The 7,430-nt window shown below is 35.1% G+C and overlaps 1 long non-coding RNA gene across 1 annotated transcript; it reads left to right on the plus strand.

Moving 5' to 3' along the window:
• The first annotated feature begins 1,356 nt into the window (after positions 1-1,356).
• On the plus strand, positions 1,357-6,997 carry LOC118636526. The gene is made up of 5 exons (XR_004960662.1): positions 1,357-1,398; positions 2,893-3,065; positions 3,354-3,425; positions 5,553-5,641; positions 6,931-6,997. It is a non-coding gene; the product is annotated as an uncharacterized LOC118636526 (long non-coding RNA).
• Positions 6,998-7,430: the final 433 nt, after the last annotated feature.

Here is a 7,430-nt window from a genome sequence, read left to right on the forward strand (position 1 = left end):
ATCATATGTCTTTAAAGTGGTGGATATCAGTATTTACTGAGAAATTGCTTTTATGTGGTAATCGCCAATAAGTCCAGAGTCTGTGTGTGTATGACTATATAAACATTATATATACAATACATATTTAATTTTTTTTATCCTCACCCAAGGACATTTTTCCATTTTTTGTTCAGATAGAGCCGGAGAGAGAGAGATACATCAACGTGGAAGGGACACATTGAGTGGTTGTTACCTGCACAACCAACCAGGGCCAGGGAAAAACTGCAACCGAGGTACGTGCTCTTAGCAGGAACCAAACCTGGGTCTCTCTGAACCGCAGGCCGACGCTCTAACCGCTGAGCCATACTGGCCAGGGCTACAATAGATTTTTAAATAAATGAAAGTGAAGTATAAAATTTAGAGTACATAACTTTCCCTGAGTGTGCCTTGTAATGGCTCCTGCTGAGGAGGAAAAGACAAAAAGTATGTACCTTCCCTGGAGAGGAGAGATCCACACAGCCTGTATGGGTGGCAGCCTTTTCAAACCCCCTGAGAATTAGGAGCTTGAATGACCTTGTCTTTGAATGGAACATACCCTGGGCTTTGTAGGAACATCTGACTCATTTCTTAACAATATAGGGGCTCACCCTTTTATAAACAGAAGAGAAAGATTAAACAGAAAGAAAAAGAAAGATTAAACTGGAAGATTAAAGTTTGGAATTTTGGTGACGTTTTCTGTTTTGTTTTAGCATTTTAACATGCTTCAGAAATGTTTTTTTCATATAGTGGTTAGAAACACGGTTTTTGACAGTACATGATTCAGATTTGAAAACCACCTCTACTTTTTGGACAAGATATTAACCTTACTTATCTTTAAAATGGGGATATAAGTAGTACTTATCTTTAAGATGATTTGAGGATTAAAAAAGAAAATGCATGTGTAGGGCTTAGAAGAGTGCTGGCATGTAATAAGTGATAAACAAATGCTATAATTATTAATTAAATTTAGATTTTTTCAAGACTTTTTGACCCAGCTAATCAGTGAGCTGCAATTTGATTAAACGTTTATGTGTCAAAATGAACGCTAAATCTGCAAATAAATTATGAGTACTAACACCTAGTTTCACGCGTGCTTGGCAATAAAGTGAATGTGTGATAAAAAAAAAAAAATGGGTTAATACATGGAAAAATTATACTCAATTAGAAGTTAAGATCATATAGCTAAATTTAACCATTCAATTTTTGCATATTATGACTTAAAAATACTGACATAAATACATTATAATATTATTGTCTCTCTATTTAATAAATATGCTTGTATTTTTATTAAAAGTGTTAATTTTCATTCTGGTTTGAAATAATTCTTTCACATTTCTCCCAGAGAAGAAGATTTGGAAACAAAATCAGAGCAACTTAAAAGTAACTATCATTAATTAATTCAAAGTTGGCTTTATTACTGTAGTTGCAGAATTGGAATAGGGGCTTAAACCATATTTAAATTTTGTTTAATTGATTTTTAGAGAGAGAGGAAGGGAGAGGGGGAAAGATAGAAACATCGAAGACAAACAACAAGTGCTGGCGAGTGTGTGGAGAAAAGGGGAGTCTAGTACACTGCTGGTGGGAATGCAGACTGGTGCAGCCACTATGGAAAACAATATGGTGTGACCTCAAAAAATTAAAAATTGAACTGCCATTTGACCCAGTGATCACACTTCTCAGAACATATTCTAAGAAGCCTGAAACACCAATCAGAAAGAGTATACGTACCCCTATGTTCATAGCAGCACTATTTATAATTGGTAAAATCTGGAAACAGCCCAAGTGTCCATCAATAGATGAGTGGATAGAATAGCTGTGTGTGGTACATATACACAATGGAACACTATGCAGCTGTAAGAAAGAAAGATCTCTTATCCTTTGAGACGACATGGAGGGACCTGGAAAGTATTATGCTAAGCAAAATAAGCCTATCACAAAAAGACAAATACCACATTATCTCACTTATTTGTGGAAATAGTGAACAAAATAAGCTGATGAACAAAACAGACCCAGAGACATAGAAAGCAGTATGGTTCAGACTGACAAACCTCAGAAGAGGAGGGTGGTGGGGGGAGGATGAGATAAACCAAAGGACATATATGCATATATGCATGACCAATGGACATAGACAACAATGCTGTGGGGTGGGAGGTGGGATCCGGAGGAGAATGTCTTGGGGGGGGGGACGGGAAGGAGAAACATCTGTAACAAAAATAAATTAATTTTAAAAATTTAAGAAAAAATAGTCACAAACCAGTGTCTTCCACACACACACACACACACACACACACACACACACACACACAGAAACATTAATGAGCGAGAATATTGATTGGCCGCCTCCTGCATACCTCCCACTGGGGACTGGACCCACAACCTGGACATATGCCCTGACGGAATTGAACCAGTGACCTCTTGGTACATGGGTTAATGCTCAACCACTGAGCCACACCGGCTGGGCTTAAACCATATTTTAAATTTACTCAACCATTATTGTGCATTTGAAAACCTATTTAATCTAAAAGAAAAAGCTGCTGCTGCCTTGTGTCAAACTATAGTCCTGGAATACCCCAGATGCATAAGTAATTTTTCAAGTCAGGACAGGGCTCTGTATTCAGAATAATTTCTGTATAATATGTCATGTAAGTTCCAGCATCTCTTTCCCCCAACCCCACCTAAATAAACATAAGTAAGTGTTCCATATTTTTAGAGAAGGGAGTTTCTTTCATAAGTAATTACAGTCCTGCAAATATGAAGCATGGACAAAGGACAGGTTCTAATGGACAATACTTTGGGCTGAAAAAATGCATCTATTCGTTTCTTGATAAACATACAATTCCTTCTTAGTTATCTATGATATTCTGGTATCTGCAGAGAGTAACCTCATCATAATTGCTACACCGTACATTTTCTTTGTGTGTTCCTGATGGTAAATAAAGACAATGACATATCTCCAAGAGGCAGTTTGGCATAGTGATACAGACTGTAGAGTGAGACTGCCTGGTTTTTAATCCCAGCTCCGTCACTTCCTGACTATATAACCTCAGGTAAGTTCTCTGCAATTCACCCTTATCTACAAAATGGGGATAATAATAGAACTCCCTCATCATGGAGTTAATATAAAGATAAAATAATCTAATATTTGTGAAGTACTTTAAATAATATGTGGCATGTGATAGTGTTCTAGGGTTTTATAGAAATTTTAGCAGGCTAATGAATGTTCTATACTGACATACCATGTCTGGTTATCATGTTATACAACCATAACTTCTTGTTTCAAGAAGGAAACATGTTGAATGCCAAATTCCATTGTCTTACATGTCTTTCTGTTCTAGGTTTAACTCAGGACTACCTTAACATTCCACTATTTGTATTTATTCATTTGCATATCTCCAGGGGAAAAAATGGTAGGCTCTAGCTCTGTATATTTTCTCAGTGACATTTTTAAAAATATGTTTTTAAAAAACATATTAAAGGGAATCCTGGACAGTTTGGCTCAGCAGTTAGAGAGTCGGCCCATGGACCGATGAGCCACGGATTTGATTCCAGTCAAGGGCGTGTACTTCAGTTGTGTTTTGTCCCCAGCCCTGGTCAGGATTGTGCGGGAGGCAACCAGTAACGTGGCTTTATTACATCTCTCTCTCTCTCTCTCTCTCTCTCTCTCTCTCTCTCTCTCTCTCTCTCTCTCTCTCTCTCCCCCTCCCTCCTACTCTATCTGATGATAAATTTTAAAATGTATCCTCAGATGAGGAATGAAAAAACAAAACAAAAAACATACTAAAGAGGGAGAGGAAGGGAGAGGAAAAGAGAGAGAAACATCAATGTGGAAGAGAAACATCCATCAGCTGCCTCTGCATGCCCCCTACTGGGGATCGAGCCTACAATCTGGGCCTGTGCCCTGTCTGGGAATCGAACCAGTGATCTCTCTGTCCACGGAACGATGCTCAATTCACTGAGCCATATGAGCTGGGCTCTTGGTGGTATTCATAGCTGGTGAACTTGGTTCCAAAATGCATACATTCTTTCAATTCAAGTTAATTTGCACAGTCTTTATGTATTTAAAAGTATATATTTATGTTTCAGAACTTTCCAAACTTGTATTTCAGAAAAGCTTTAGAAGTAAATGATACATATCTATCTAATAAGTGGAGTATGCAGTATTATCAGTTTTAATTATAGTATTAAAATGGCAACAGTTGGTACATTGAGCAGACATAAATCAAAGCACACTCTTAAAGAGGGAGTATGATAACGGTGACAAATCATGGGCTTGACTCTGCTTTATTACTTATGAGGTATGAACCTTGACCCTGTGGCTAAACCTTCTCTGAGCGTCACTTTTCCCATCTGTAAAATGGGGATATAATTATGCCATAGCATGGTAAATTGTTTTAAGGATTTGATATAATGATGTATATTATGGACTTAGAAGTGTGCCTGTGCAATATATATAAAACAGTCAATAAATGTTTGTTCATTTCCACCTGTATTTGTAATAAGTAGGTCATGTTCTGTGGAAATGCTACTTAACTGATAGATCCTGTACTTGATTTCGGGTTCTGGTTGTTACAAAGTAATGCTACAGTTAAGTGGAAAACAGGCTCTTCAAAGGCTCATCTCAGCTGTCCAATACAGCCAGGATCCCTGGAATATACTTCAGATGCTTCTGAAGAGCAAATAACCTCATTTTGTGATGAATCTCATGGATTTGACTCGTTAAGTCAGTCCAAGTCCCATAGAGTCTGCAAATAAGGTAGCAGTTTAGGATCAGGGAGGTCACTTGTAGCAACAACTGACATGTGACAGAGAACAGAGACAGATGAATAGGTTACAGACATTTTAAGAAACACAAGACATTTCTGCACATCTTACTAGCCCTGGAGTGCATCATTAGATTTTATCATATCATCCACGTTCATGATTGATGCCACTGAATGATTAGGAAAAGGATCAATGATGTTCTGCATCCTTGATTAGATCATTCAAGTATTTATGTAATATTTCCTAGAAACATTTCCATCAAAATTCATTAAGGTTGAACGCTGACCAGTGTGGCTCAGTTATTTGGTCATTGTCTCATGCAGTGGAGGATTGCTGGTTCTCACATTGATGTTTCTCTCTCTCCCTCTCCCTTCTTTCCTTTCTAAAAAAAAAAAAAAAAATTAGTAAAAATTATTTTAAAAAAGCATTACAGTAGAAAAACCATTTTGGTTCTTCAGAGAATAAACTTCAGTTATTTGCACAATAAGCTTTTTCTGAATTAACCTCATTTCCCCAAAGTGCCAAATAAATGAGACATTAATTAATATATAAAATAAATTCTAATTAGTATCTTAAATCTATCCTCTTAGGCAACTCAAATATTTTTTTACTACTATGTATCATAATTATATCTGAAAGAATAATAATTATAGTGTTATTTTTCAATTTATATACATAGTTAGGACCTAGAGAAAACTTATTTTGAGCTAGATTTTCTTGAAGAAGAACCATACCTACTTAGATGCTAATTTAACTTATTTTCATCATTTCAGATTGAAGTGGTACATGACTGTCTAGAGAAGAGAAGTTCTGATCAATCCTCCAGTTTGGACAGTAACAATAGCTTGGATATTTTAAAGAAGTATTTTTAATTTATTAACAGACACTCATATACACATCTAGTAATAGGAGTCACTGATTCAGTGTCCAAGGCGAACATGCTTGGGATTTTGAGTACACAGTATGGAGTTATATGGGGTGTGATGAAAACACTAGAAATGTCAGAAGTCTTGGATTTAGACCTGGCCAACCTATGCTCTGTTTATGTGACTTGAAAATTAACTAAACTTTTTCAGAATCTTAATCTCCTGTTTTGTAAGAGGTCAGAATGAATGGGACAGTGTTCCAAAAACTACAAAGGATTATGTATATATACAATGTTATTTTATAGATGTTAATAATCACTGTTTCATTCACTTTAATAGTATTATGTTAATAATCCAAAGATAAGTATATTCACCTTTTAAATTTTATATCATAGAGTTGTAAGTAACCAGTATTTTAGTGCAAGATGTATGTAGACATATACAAGGTGGGGCAAAAGTAGGTCGATAGTTGTGAGTACTCAAAGAGTTTATTCTTGTTTTTTTTTTTTTTTTTTTTTTTTTATAAATTGTATTATTTTCCATACAAACAGCTATAAACCTACCTTTGTCCCACCCTGTGGATATATATTTTAAAGATTGTTAAAGGTTAATGCTTAATAAAAATGAAAAAAGAGGCTAAACCCAGAAGTTAAATTAAAAGAGTTAATTATAGTAGGGAATAAAGAAATAAATTTTAAATATGATGTGAATTGGAAATCACATTGAATGGAAAATATATTTTATTTTAGAGAGACACTGATCAAAATTACTACAGAAACTTAAGTATGATTTATACTTGGGAAAATCAGTATAATAAATACACTTAATGTCTTGGAAAAGTATAGAATATTTCTAGGAAAAGGGAAAAATTATGACTAAAATGCTAATATTTCTTTTTTAGAGAGAGAAAGGTAGAGAGAGGGAACTATAGCTCAGAAACTGTGTTGTCCCCCCAAAAGTCTTTCCCAGATTTTTGGAAATAGAGTTTGTGAGGGTTTAGTAAATTTATTCTTAAACTTAATAAGTTAGAAATTTATTTCATCATTTAAAAATAACTCCCGAGCCCCACTCCCTTTTCTTTTAAATATATTTTAGAATCTTGTTGTTGGTACTTATTCTAGATCATGTAATTAATTTTATATTTTTATAATAAAACCAAAACTATTGGTGGTTCTTATGCATTAACAATTATTACATTAGACAATTTATAATGATAATAACTGAAATATTACTATATAATTCTAAAGCAATAAAATAATTAATAAATATGGTCTTTTCACTTTAGCCATGTTCTAAATGAGCTGATACAGACTGAGAAGGTTTACGTTCGCGAACTATTTACTGTTTTGTTGGTAAGGGACTCAAATTGTATTTTCCCATCTTTTCCCCGAATGCTTCCCTGCTACACCTGTAAGGAAGTGATTAGAGCAGTCTTCTCTTCCTGTATGTTTCCTTGATAGTCGCATGGCAGCAGTGGGTATTTCTGTACAGTTTGAGGCTGTGTGTTTGTCAGATGTGTGTATTCAGGTTCTCCCTCAGGAGTGAGAATTGTGGATTTAGAATTTACTATAGAGGAGAGAATCTGTTCTCTTAGGGATACAGCAGATTGTTCTATTTATTCCCATGGTGCTAGAGATTGTGATGTAAAGAACTAAAAATGGGAGAAAAACATTGATTTCATACAAATGTCAGAGTATGAATTTAATCTGAAGTAACCTAAGCACTTATTGCTAGCTGAAGTAGAAGTTAATGACCTGTAATATAATTCCTCATATTTGGTTTCTA

Source organism: Molossus molossus, unplaced genomic scaffold (assembly GCF_014108415.1).
Source record: "Molossus molossus isolate mMolMol1 unplaced genomic scaffold, mMolMol1.p scaffold_m16_p_2, whole genome shotgun sequence".
NCBI lineage: Eukaryota > Metazoa > Chordata > Mammalia > Chiroptera > Molossidae > Molossus > Molossus molossus.